A 14,186-nucleotide genomic window follows, 5' to 3' on the forward strand; every position below is an offset into this window, starting at 1 on the left:
AAGGTGCTGTCTTCATAGAAGCCTGGGCCAGACCTACATGCTGGTCTTGGAAGGACTCCTGGGGAGGCAGGGTGTGGCTATGGCTCTCCCTGGGGATATGGACACTGTGGTGAAGATATGGGGAAATGTTCAGCTATATGATTGTTGAAGAGGTAGACATCTTACTTGGATCATCAATACCAAAACCTAGCCCTGCCCAACAGCCTGTAGGCTTCAGTACTTGGACACCTCAGGCCAAACAACCAACAGGGCAAGAACATAGTCCATCAGCAGACGGGACTTCCTGAACCCATCACCTCCTCTAGACATACTCCTTGACATGGTCCTGCCTACTAGGGCAAACTAAATTCAGTGGCACATTAAAAGGTAAAAGGATCATACACCATGATCAAGTGGAATTCATCACTTGGATATAAGAATGTTTCAACATATGCAAACCAATTAATATGTTACCTAAAAAAAAAAAAAGGTAAAAATAACATGATCATCTCAATAGATGCAAAAAAAACATTTGACAAAATTCAGTATGGGTTCATGATAAAAATTCTTAACAAATTGGGTATAGAAGGAAGATAACTCAAAATTGTTATATACATATATATATATATATATATGACTTTTACAATTTTGCCATATATATATATATATGGCAAGCACACAGCTAACATAATATTCAGTGGTGAAACACCGAAAAAAAATTTTTTGTGATCAAGAACAAGACAAGGGTGCCTACTCTTACCACTTCTATTCAACATAGTACCAGAAATCCTAGCCAGAGCAATCAGCCAAAATATAAAATAAAGTTATTCAAAACAGAAAGGAAGATGTAAAATTGACTTTGCAGATGATTCTAAAGATTCCACCAAAAAATACTGTGAGAAATAATCAACAAATTCATTAAAGCTGCAGGATACAAAATCAATATCTAGAAATCAGTTGTGTTTCTATACATTAACAACAGAACATTTGATAAAGAAAATTTTTAAAAATCTCATCCATAATAGCATCAAAATAAGAAAATAGTTAGGAATGAATTTAAATAAGATTAAAGATCTGCATACTGAAAACTATAAGAGTTTGATGAAAAAATTTGAAGATAAATGAAGAATTAATATTGTAAAAACATTCACACTACCCAAAGCCATCTATGGAGTCATGTAATCCCTACCATGATTCTGTTTTTAAAAAGAAACATAAAAAAATTAAGTTTGTATGAAACCACAAAGACCCCAAATAGATAAGGCAATCCTGAGAAAGAAGAACAAAGCTGGAGGCAACACATTTCCTTATTTTAAACAGTATTACAAAGCTATAGTAATCAAAACAGTATCATTTGAGCATTAAAAACAGACATATAGACAAATGGAAATTGAATCAACAACCAGAAATAAACCCATGTGTATCTGCTCAACTAATATTAAACGAGGGAGCCAAGAATACTTGGGGAAAAGAAGTCTTCAAAATATTAAAAATGGATGAATCTTGAGGGCATTTTGCTAAGTGAAATAAATTTGACAAAGACATTGTATTATCTCACTTGTATGTGGAATCTTCAAAACAAAACAAAAACCCAAACTCATAGAAACAGAGAGAAGATTGGTAGTTGCTACCAGGGGCAGATCAGGGTAGGGATGAAAATCTTAGTTGTAAGATGAATAAGGTACATATGTACAAAATGGTGACTCTAGTTAAAAACACTGTATGGTATATTTGAAAGTTGCTCTCTCAAGAGAGTAGATCTTAAAAGTCTTCAGCACAACTAAAAAAGTGTAACAATATTCAAGTTAACCTATTGTGGTAATCATTTCACAATATATACACATATCAAATCATCACATTGTACACCTTAAACTTACACATATATCAATTGCATCTCAGTAAAGCTGAAAAAAAGAAAACTAAAATATTTTCCTAGACTTTTGGATACAAGTTTTTAAAACAAGCTAAATTCAAGACCACTTGTGTCATAAAAACCTGCCTGAATAAAAGAAGAAAACTGATGTTAACTTAATATTCAATCCTGAACTGTATACATGCATATTAAAAAGAAGGTTATCCAGTTATAAAAATGTGAAAAAATTGATGAAAAAATTAATAAAAAATTATCATTTAGTCACTCTTGGCCCTTATCTTCAAGGTACTCACAGCAAAAAGAAAAATATATTGATAATTACAATTCTCAATTTGAATTTTCCTGCCCTTGCAGGGACAATTAATATTTGGTTTGTTAAAATTAAAAATTCACAAATTCAAAAACCTAATTTTAAGCTTTTAGGCTCAGCTAAAATCTTTTTATACATCAACCACATTTTACAACCACTTTTAAGAAACCTTTTACTTTTAACTGAATGCTCTTAAATATTCTAAACAGTATTTATTAAAATCATATATTCAGTTAGTGCTCAATTATCTGATTAATGAACAAAAATTTCCCAGGTACCTACATTGCTCTTTGAAATCTAGTAAAAAGAAAGCTTATACATATGATAAATCCCATGATAAATCTCAAGTTCTTATAAACTATTAACCATATTGTTTAGAACCTTGGTAATATTCTCTTATACTTTTCAACTTAAAAATCATAATTCAAATTAATTAGCAAAATTTCATGTTTTAAAATGAAGTGTGAAATTAGAATGACATTCTGTTACATATTGAAATGTGCCTATTGCTCTTAAGCATTCCAAATATTCAATACAGCAAATATACATAATTATTTCCAAATTTAGCTAAAACCTTATTATATTTTATTTATTTCAACATTTAAATATTTAATTCTATATCTTCTCAGGATTAAAAAAACAAAGCAGAACAACTAACTAAAGTAACAGCTGTATCATTCCCAACCCAAGCAAATATATTCAGGTATCTTAAAGACCTAGAGATGCCCTTTGGTAGATCATGGGCTTGATTCTTGCTCCAGTCCTGATGCAACTCAATGAGATCTCTTTGTTGTCACTATAAAAGGTACCTCAAAACTTGATAAAGGGATTGGTCTCCTGTCCATGTCCCAAGACTCAAATTCTACCACTACTTAGTTTTCTGTCTACTTTGGAAAATCTGCAATTTCCACCAAGATATAACTGATTTCCTCCACACCTAAATTGTATGTGTTTCTTTGACCCTCTTTAGGGATGTGGAAATCATCTTAACGGATCTTGAATCTTCTAAGTCTTTGCCTGCTGGACTCTGTGTGTGCAGCCACAACCATGCAATGGCAGCAAAGGTACACAACAAAGGCACTGGTTGAATTATGGCTGAGGTCTACTGACTCAGTCTGATAAACAGGAGCTAGCACAGTCAGAATGAAATATCCTTGGTAAAGTCATGTTTTAGAGAGAACACTCTGGCAGCAGTGGGGACAATTTATTTGACAAGGACTAAAGGCAGGGAGGTGATTGCAAAACTCCTGGTGAGAGACGATACCAGGCTATGAGAAGTTATACACAAATGAGGAGGTAAATACATAGATTCAAGAAGTAAAATTCACAAGATGGTGATGGTAAACAAGAGGAATCCAAGGTATTCAAATGCCAATCTTTTAAGCAAGCTTCAAAAACAGTTGACTTTGGGCTGAATTTTACAAGTATCTGCAGGTAGATGTTCTATGTTGTTGTTTGAAGTGCGAACAAAAATTTCTGAATGACAGCTGTATTGGGGTGGGTAGGAGGATGGAGCTGTCATTTTGTTACAAACATTCAAGAGTCAGGCTTGTACTCTCACTCCTGAAGGTCATCTCCTTTAGCTTAAAGGCCACTTCTTCAACAAGGGCTTTCTTATTTTTTTCACACTCAGTGAGGGTCCCTTTCACACACTTTCACACTCTCTTCGTGACTTCCTTGAATCATATGAATCACAAATATGATGCATGTGTATTTGTACACATTCATGTGATTGCTTGCAAAATGTCTCTCCCACTCTATGAGAACCAGGCTGTGCCTATCTTTCTTCTTTTCCCCAGCACCTAGCACAGTGTCCACCATTGAAAATGTGCTCAGTAACTATTTGTTGAATAGATGAATGAATATAAGACTTTAGGAATGACTGAATGAATTAATGAGTTAAAGTAATAGGCAGCATAGGTCCCTGAAGGTGGAGATGATCCAGCGTGTTCCTTATAGTGCTCTGGAGTTTTCTCAAGCATGTGCAGAGCTTGAAAAAAGGAGGGTGCGGAAGTAGTTAAAAGCCTTGACTTCAGCATCAGACAGATCATGCACTTAGCCACATTTTACCATAAATAAACTGGGAGATCTCAAATAACTCATTTAATCTTACACTTTAGCTTTCTCATTTGTAAAAATGGGAATAATCATGGTATGGTATGTGTGCATTCAGTTTTAACTCAAAGAGTAGAGGATTGTATATGAAATAATTTTAGGCTAAGCATATACCTCAAAATCAGCAGTTCAGTAGTCTCCTTTATCTTAATTTGTCTTATACACAAAAATGTATATAGAACCTCCTGAATAAAGGCAAAGGCGTCAGTTTTAAAGTTAAAATAAATATGAAGAAGGAGACTAGGGAGGGCAGCCTTTAGACCTGAGAGCCTAGGCAACTCTTAGAACATTATGTGCAGCTCTCAAAACAATCAGAAAAAAAGTAATTCCTTTGTGAATTATGTTATCAAAATGATTAAAAGTAATACTAGTTGGAAATATTTTAAATCATAGTATAATGTAGGGCCTATGAGTAATTTAACCCCAATGGTTCATGTAAACATTTGTCATATTCAGCATAACTACTTTGGGCATTACATTTAAAAAAAACAAATTGTAGGAAAAAAATTTTTTTTATCACTGAGGAATTCTGACTCCAAGACTTACATGAAAAGTAGCTTCTCAAATTTATTACCAGGTTATTATATTCTGGTTTTTAGTAACACTTAAAAAAATACAAATCGTATAAACATGGTTGATATCACCAGGGACTTCTAATTCTTAACTTTAGTCTGAACGTGTCCTCTGAAGTTTATTGCCAGATTTATGATTTTTATGGTGCTTTGATTTATAGTAACTGGAAGTTATATACAACATTCTGGTTTTTATCATAATCATCATGTTTACTTAAGATCACGTTAATATTGTGCTTAGTATTTCTGTGCTTCTGAAAATTTTATGACCCATGAGCAAAGAATCCATGGGACACCTGCTTCACCAATAATCACTGACCTTTCAAAGCAAATGATATCATCAGAATTTATTGATACAGTACTCTTACTTCATATAAGACAATAATGAGGGGCCATGTCTTTTAATTAAGTAGATATAAGCAAATGACTAATCCCATAAATCATATTCCTACATTATTACAAACACTGTGACTGTGACTGTGAAGTTGCTCAGTCGTGTCCGACTCTTTGTCATCCCATGGACTGTAGCCTACCAGGCTCCTCCATCCATGGTGTTTTCCAGGCAAGAACACTGGAGTGGGTTGCCATTTCCTTCTCCAGGCGATCTTCCTGACCCAGGGATTGAACCCGGGTCTCCTGCATTGTAGGCAGACACTTTACCATCTGAGCCACCAGGGAAGTCCTTACAAACACTGAGCAAAACAAAACCTGGAATCTGTGGCCATCCACAGATCACACACTGAGTCCCCAGTATTGTAGAGCCTCGCTGGAGTGGCAGGAAGTAAGATGGTGACCAAGTAGTGCCAGGGACAGAAAGTGTCACCTTTAGTCTGGGGCTTGTTGTGCATTATTCCCTTTCCAGCTGGGTGAGGGGCCCAGTGGGAGAAGCACCTCCAAATGTGAAAGTTGTGGCTTGCATGTACGCTACAGAGGTCGTTATTAATTCAGCCCAAGATGTGAACGAAAACCCGTGGCCATCCCCACTTGCCGTGTGGAAAAGCAGACGGAGCTCAGAATTCGTGATGTTCCCTATTCACAGCATTCACAGCCTAAGGAGAAGGGAGACCTATTTGCCATTTCCTTAGACGTGTGGGCTTTCCAAAGATAAGGCGTTCGAGTCACTGTCATGCATGTATCTTTCTTTAGTCATACTGAAGAGGAGTTGGGTTTTGAAATGTCAGAACATGGCCTCAGTGGAGTGGGCGTGGTTCCCATTTGTTCAGCACAGACTGGAGAAGCAGAGCGGGTTCTGAGATGAATGTGTTCAGCTAGACTCTCCACCCGAGTCTCTGGCTCTCCGGAGGAAATCAGCGTGTCTGTAGATACTTGGATAACGAAACGAAGCACAGAAAACCCACACAGCCTGCTGGGTCTTGAGGGCGGGGTGACTCCTGAATTTACTTTTGGTTACATCTGCCCCCTGCGAGGCTTTCCCCAGGCGCTTTGGAGGTAAAGGCAGAGCCCAAGCTCTCTCCACTGTTGCCTCTCTGAAGGGTGACTCAGCGCAGATTGAGTACAGTCACACTCCATCAAGCGAGATACGAAGCCGACCGTGCGTGTTAGCATGTGTGGTAGATTGACAGGTGAAGTCATAGGCTAGAAATTCAAAGTTTGCAGGTTTTAATCACTGCTGGGCTGCCTGTGACCCTAGGTCAGCCTCTTGCCATTCCTTCTGCTCTGGTGTCCACATCTGTAAAAGGGGAGGAAGGGCTGCACAGCTGGTAGATATTAGAAACGTGTTGCTGTTGAACTGATGGATGGGAGGTCTCAGTGCTCTGTCACCTGCTCCTTAGAGGATGTGGAAGGGTTCCAGGACATGAAACCTCCTTGTGTTCTCTTAGTTCCTCCACATAAATGCCTCATCCCACTTCTGGATAAAACCTCATCTTACTACTCCATTCTTGGGCCTCTCTGGACAGTGCCCTTGCTGCAACTGCCTTTGAAGCCAGTGACAGGCTGAAATGACAGCAAAGGAGAGGCTGAAACAGTGGAGAAAATGGGAAGATTTCAGACCAAGAGAGGCAGAAAACATAACTGTACCCAGCTGTGGGCATGTGTGCTCAGTCGTGTCTGACCCTTTGCGACCTAGTGGGCTGTAGCTCGCCAGGCTCCTCCGTCCATGGGATTTTCCAGGCAAGAACACTGGAGTGGGTTACCATTTCCTTCTCCAGGGGCTCTTCCCCTCCCAGGGATAGAACCCGCATCTCCTGCACTGGCAGGTGTTTTCTTCACCACTGAGCTACCTGGGAAGCCCTGTACCCAAGCTAGAGGGACTCAGTGTCTTATCTTATGGACACCATGGGCCTTAGGATGAGACAGACTTGGTTTCAAACCCCCACACAGCACTGACTTGACTGCACTACCCCTCGTTTTCTCTGTTGATAGAGTGAAAAAGACAATGGTGCCCATATCAGAGCATTGTTATTTATATAAAGCCCCGTACAGGCAGAGGCCCTAGTACACTGCTGGCATTTGATAGTGAAGTTGCTCAGTCATGTCTGACTCTTTGAGACCCCATGGACTGTAGCCTGCCAGGCTCCTCCATCCATGGGATTTTCCAGGTAAGAATACTGGAGTGCGTTACCTTTTCCTTCTCCAGGTGATCTTCCCAACCCAGGATTGAACCTGGGTCTCCCACACTGCAGGCAGACTCTTTACTGTCTGAGCCACCAGGGAAGCCTGTTTGTTAAGGAATAGCTAATTAGGATTATGACTGTGCTCACCCAATGCTGCAGTTAAAATGCAGAGGGTTTTTAATTTCTTATTTGTTGTCCTACCTTTGTCTGTATATATTTTGTGGCCTAAACTGGGAATCAAGATCTAGCTAGGAAAGGAAGATCTGGATTTACTGTACATTCTTTTTTTTTCTTTTTGACCATACTATGTGGCATATAGGATCTCAGTTCCCAGTATAGGGATCAAACCCATATCCTCTGTATTGGGAGTGAGGAATCTGAAACACTGGTGCATACATGCACGCTAAGTCACTCAGTTGTGTCCAACTCTGTGGGACCTGTGGACTTGTAGCCTGCCAAGCTCCTCTGTCCATGGAATTCTCCAGGCAAGGATACTGGGGTGGATACATGGCCTCCTTTAGGGGATCTTCCTGACCCAGGGATCTCTTATGTTTCCTGTATTGGCAGGTGGGTTCTTTACCACTAATACCACCTCGGAAGCCCACTGACTGTCAGGAAAGTCCCTGGGTTTACTGTACATTCTTAATGCACCTTGGGAATTTACCTCTCAGGATTTCAGCGAGGCCTCGTTCACAATAAAGCACTGACTCCTGCTTTTCTGTGGGAGCTGATTTCCTCTGGAGAAGACACACAAAGTGACCTGAGCAGCCTCTAGAAGCAGCTGGGCTTAGGTTCAGATGGGTTGTGAAGGGAGGATCTGGAAGAATCTTACAGGGAGACAGCCCATCACATGGCTTTATGGTTGATTGTCTGGTTCCCTCTCTAGGTTGCCAACTTCCTTCCCACTTCCCAGGGGTTTGAAAGAGGTATGTATGTAAAAGTACTGAACACAGTGATTGGCATGTAGCTTTCACGAAATGTCCCTGGTCAAATGCTGCTGATGTTTGCAAGGCTTCGATGTTTATATTCTTAGGCTTTGGTTTATAGGAAGCAATCAATGTTTGTTGAACTCTTCTAAAATTTATTTTATTCAAGTATAGTTAATTTACAATGTTATGCTAATTTCTGCTGCACAGCAAAGTGATTCAGTTATACGTACATACATATATATATATATATATATATACACACATTCTTTCTCATATTCTTTCCCATTATGGTTTATTACAGTATATTGAATATACTTCCTGTGCTACACAGAAGGACCTTGTTGTTTATCCAATGTCTATATAGTAACCTGCATCTATTTGCTAACCCCAAACTCCCAGTCCATTCCTCCACCACCTCCCTTGTCAAACTTATTTAAAATTCTGTGGTGATCGTTTATGGAGTCTATTCCTGTACTGACTAGCTGGTTTGACATTCTTGAGCCTACAAAGTAAACACCAGTGGAAAAAATTCTATTTTCTCTGAAACATCAGGAAACGCTGTGGCTAAATCTAGTGGGGAGGGGGGAGTTTCCCATTATTGAAGATTGAAAGACACAGAGGAAAATTCTCACAACTTCCCCTAAGTCATCCAGTGTCTAAAGCATCCGATGCTTTCATTCTCAGCAAAGTGCAAGTTGAAAAGTTGTTTAGTTTCTAATGAGCACTGTTCTTTCTTATCCACTAATATTATGTGGAACCATTTCAATCATCCAGTTTTTGTAGGTCAAATACTGGCATCATAACAATGAAGGTGACTTTCCCAAACATTTATTGCATTGAAATAAAACAAGAACTTGGTTTCTAATAAAGATGGATTTCAACAAGCTTTGTCAAACGAGAACTTTGTAAGAGTACCATTCTACATTCTTGTGACCAAAATGATCTACGTTTTCCCTTTCTTAACAACAACCTGGATACATGTTTGAAAAGATTTTAGTCTAGTTTTATGATTCATTTTTTCTAAGGATTACTGTGAGAATTTACATTATCATTGAACAATGTTTTTTTTTTTTTTTTTAATTTAGGAGAGACCCAGGCAGAACTTGTTATGTGTCATACACTGTTCTAAGCATTTGGAATATATTAACTTATTTGTTCTCTTAACACTTCTGTAACATAGGTACTATTATTATCCGTTTTATGAAAAGGAACTGAGGCAAAAGAGGTTAAAGAAATGTGGCCAAGGTCACACAACTATTACATAATCCAGGCAAGCTACACTTCTCAATGCTGTCCTGTTCCTGCATGCCAAAGATGGGCACTAAAATAGTGACTAATGAAACTCGGGTGGAATGGCACTGAATTTTTCATGTCTATGAAAAAACTGTCAATTCTATATTTTTACCTTTTCCAAATGGTCATAAATTTGGGTGACTAGTCTATATAGCTTAATTAATTAAGGTAAATAGCTGAGAAAAAAATTCAAGCATTTAAGAGTGGTTTTGTTAGCACGTGTGCCCATTTTGATGCAGCAAATACTTTAAGACAAACTTTAATGTGTATTAAAGAAAAAGATTCCAAAGAAATCTAAGGAAACTTGGGACCAGAGAAAAGTACTTTTGAATTGCAGCTCTCCTACTAACCAGCAGTAAGACGTTGGAGGATGTATAATAGGGAAGAACCTTTGTATTCTAATATAAGTTAATCACTAAAGGAATGTTGCCTATCTTGCTGAAATTATACATAATGGCCCCTCTCTGGGAACTCTGCCTCCCAGGTAACGAGTGTTAAGCGGAACTATCTTTTTTTGGCTCACAGGCAACATCCTGACCAGGCCTACTTTGTGTGAATGCCTGCAGCAGGGAAGAAATTAACGCATCCCCTCCAGAGGCTGACTGGAACCAGGAAATCTTTGACTTTCCCTCCTCTTTTAGGATAAAAGAAGCCTGAATTCTAACTCAGGCAAGATGTTTCTTTGAGACACAAGTCCACCATCCTCTTGGTCTCCTGGCTTTGTCCAACAACTCATCTCTCAATTTATTGCCCTGTCGTGCAGTGAACAGTACGAGCTTGGACTCAGTAACAAATGTACTTGAACTTACGAGCCTTCATTTTTCTTCTGTAGGTGAAAGTGTGTGAAAGTATTAATTGTTCAGTCGTGTCCAGCTACTTGCGATCTCATGGACTGTAGCCCGCCAGGCTCCTCTATCCATGGGATTCTCCAGGCAAGAATAATGGAGTGGGTTGCCATTCCCTTCTCCAGGGAATGGCAGTGATCAAACCTGGGTCTCCTGCATTGCAGGTAGATTCTTTAACATCTGAACAAGCTGGGAAGCCCCCTTCTTCTGTAGAGTGGATGTCAAATAACTTAAAGACTTGGAATGATGATAGGAAATAACATATATAAGTGCTTAGAACAGTGTCTGGTTCGTGGTTGGTAATTAAAAATACATGTTTATTCCATCCCCACCAACTTCCAGAGCTCTTAATATTGGCAAATAATAGAGTCCACCATGCTCAGAGCAAATTCCTCTTAAACGATTCCAGCATACGGGTCTTTTTCTTTTTTTTCTCTGAATGTCTTTTCAACATTTGTAAGAGTTTGATTCTAAAACATTAAAATTATGAGTCATTTGTTCAGAGGATAATTGGAAAAGAAGGAAAGTTTAGAAATTGAAAACAAAGATACAAGAGTAGAGATTTTGCAACGAAACTTTAGAAAATAAAATCAGCTAAGAGAAAGGAAACCAGGTTCTTAAAATTTGACTTCTTTGTGGGAGAGGAGAGAAACAAGCTGTGTCAATGAGGTTGGGGGGTTTTCATAGTCAGTGTTATGACCCTATAACCAGATGTGTTACTGCAACTTGCATAATGCCTTTTCTAGTTCAAAAATCCTAATTTCTATAAACACTGCAAAATCTGGAATGTGGGAATCAAAATGATACAATTTAAAGTATTTTGAGTATTTGAATGGAGAATTAAGTATAGAATGAGTATCATTATTATTTGTAAGGAGACATGAAAATATAGCCATCTGATTAAATGTTTGAGAAGGAAATCCTAGCAAACAAAGCATTATAGCCAAAAACTAATTTCACAGTATTCATTATTACTGGTTTGAGCAAAGAAAAATACCAATAACGCTTATCATTTGTTGTGCTATTTTAGAGGATATGAAAATATGTACAAAGCTTTTATAAATTCTATCTGTGACCTCTGTCCCAGTAATCCTATTTTTTTCCTACAGATCTTAAGTTCCTCAGCTGTAGATTTTCTACCCTTCAAAGTAGGAAACTAATTCTCACCATCTGAGGAACCACTAAGTTCCTCATGTTATCTGTGTACTTCAGGTGCCTCGGGGAGAAATTTTGTGGCACTTGATTGCGACGTCTCATGGAAGTTTTAAAATTCTGTGACTGTGATGAAGGACACTTTGAATGAGTTGCTCTCCACTGTTTTGGGTGTTCAATAAATACGTGGTGAAAGATCAGTGTACCGTTCTTCCTCTCCTGTGTGTGGGTGTTAGTCACTCAGTCGTGTCCAGCTCTTTGTGACCCCAAGGACTGTAGCCCACCAGGCTCCTCTGTCCATGGGATTTTCCAGGCAAGAATGCTGGAGTGGGTTGCCATTTTCTTCTCCAGGGGAACTTCCTGACCCAGGGATCAAACCCATGTCTCCTGAATTGGCAAGCAGACTCTTTACCATCTGAGCCACCAGGGAAGCCTGTTCCTTTCCTTTCATCACCTGAAATAGCTCACCACTGTTAAATGACCAGGTATACAGGCATACATGGAAACGGCCAGGAAACTCAGAACCAACCTCTGTGCTTAGTTGGTATAGCTTTTCTTGACAGGACTTCTTGACCTAATCTTCTCCCTCTTCTTGGCTATTGCTATTTTTTTTTTTTTTTTGATCTTCTGTTAATGGTGTGAGGTATTGTTGTACCTCTGCTTTTATTAAAAATTGCTGAAATCCTCCACTCTCTTTTTAATGATGCCCATGGTATATAAGCAATTAAGCAGCCTTTTCAAAACCTAATACAGGTGAGCCTAGAAGACATTGTATAGGTCAGGCCTCTGTATTTACTTATTTCCTTTCTTCCTTTTTTGAAAGTGTTGGTTTTTAGGACATATATGCAGTACCCATACTTTACTGTGCATTTATTTAGCTGACTGGACACATTTACATGCAGTAGTTTTTTCCTGATTTTATAGTCCAGGTTCTTCAGTAGTGTTACTGACTGAATAAATTATTTTGCTTGAGTGAATTATTTATAAATACATTTATATATCCTAGTATTTTCACTTAATATAGATGCAAATTGTTCAAAGGATAATATTTTAGTCTGTGGTAAGTTATAGACTCATAAAGAATAGCAGTAAGAGCATCAAAGAAAAATTTCCAAATTTACATACAAGTAGCAAATGCTGAATTCATAAATTTAAAGATGCAATCAAGGTAGCCATCCAAATGTTTGGCTTGCCTTCAACTGAAATCCTAACCTGTATCGGAATAAAGAGTATATATAGCCAAGTAATGAAGCTTTCTAGAAAATCAGACCCTGCATCTAACAAGACACCAATTTCTAAACAGCTTAATTGAATTAATGAGAAGATTATTCACTTGGCAGGACGTTGTGTGTGTGTGGTGGGGGTGGAAGTTGTTGATCACAGAGCAGCCAGATTCAGGCTCAATTGGCTACTGCTGTCAATTTAATTAGTAATATAGATCCTGTCTCAAATAGTTCTTCATTCCAGTATTTGGTGTTAAAAGAAGTATCAATTATTCTTGGTCTGTTTGGTTAAGTACATAAGTTACTTCTCCGCTTTTCTTTTCCCTTCTATTCATTCACTCACTCACTCAACAATAAGCACCCACTGTGTAGATAGGAGATGTGGGTTTGATTCCTAGGTGGGGAAGATCCCCTGGAGGAGGACATGGCAACCCACTCAAGTATTCTTGCCCGGGAAATCCCATGGACAGAGGAGCCTGGAGAGATACAGTCCACGGGGTGGCAAAGGAGTCATACACGAGTTAGCGACTAAAGAGCGACAATGTAGCTAGGAATTGGGGATACAAGATGATGCAGACACTTAAAAGATAGACATTCAAAGCCATTTAGACAGACTCAAAGGAAATCTCCATGTTTTGCCTCCAAAGAGATTTCCTTTATGCCTTCACTGATAATTCCGGATCTTATTTTGAAAACGTATGCATAACATATGCATATCAAAATGTTAATTTCAGAGTAATAGGATTTGAAAAACCCCTGTTTTACCCTCTGGCTTGTGGCATTTAAAATTATGTTCCCTGAAATGCTTTGAGTTACGTTTCCCTAGGTAGTCTTTTAACATAGTAGAAAAGGAACTGGGATTTCTCTTGAGGTACTCCCGCAGCGCAGGCCAGCCTCATAGAGCACGGGGCTGGTGAGGGCCATTCTGCTCTGATTTGAAGAGATTCTAGTTTCTAAACCCTCAACTCTCATCTGTCTTTTCATCACTGGAGCATCACAAGTTTGGGTGTCAGAGCCTGAGATGATATCACAAGTTCCCTTTTAAATAAGAAATCTAGGACTTCCCTGGTGGTCCAGTGGTTAAGAATCTGCCTTGCAATGCAAGAAACACCAGTTTCATCCCTGGTTGGTGAGGATCCGTCATGCCACCAGGCAGCTAAACCTGTGCACGATAACCACTGAAGCCCAAGCGCCCTAGAGCCTCTGCTCTGCAACAAGAGAAGCCACTGCAGTGAGAATCCCACACACCACAACAAAGAGTAGTCCCCGCTCGCCACAGTTAGAGAAAACCCTTGCACAGCAACAAAGACCTACCACAA

This window comes from Bos taurus, chromosome 16, assembly GCF_002263795.3.
Source record: "Bos taurus isolate L1 Dominette 01449 registration number 42190680 breed Hereford chromosome 16, ARS-UCD2.0, whole genome shotgun sequence".
Classification (NCBI taxonomy): domain Eukaryota; kingdom Metazoa; phylum Chordata; class Mammalia; order Artiodactyla; family Bovidae; genus Bos; species Bos taurus.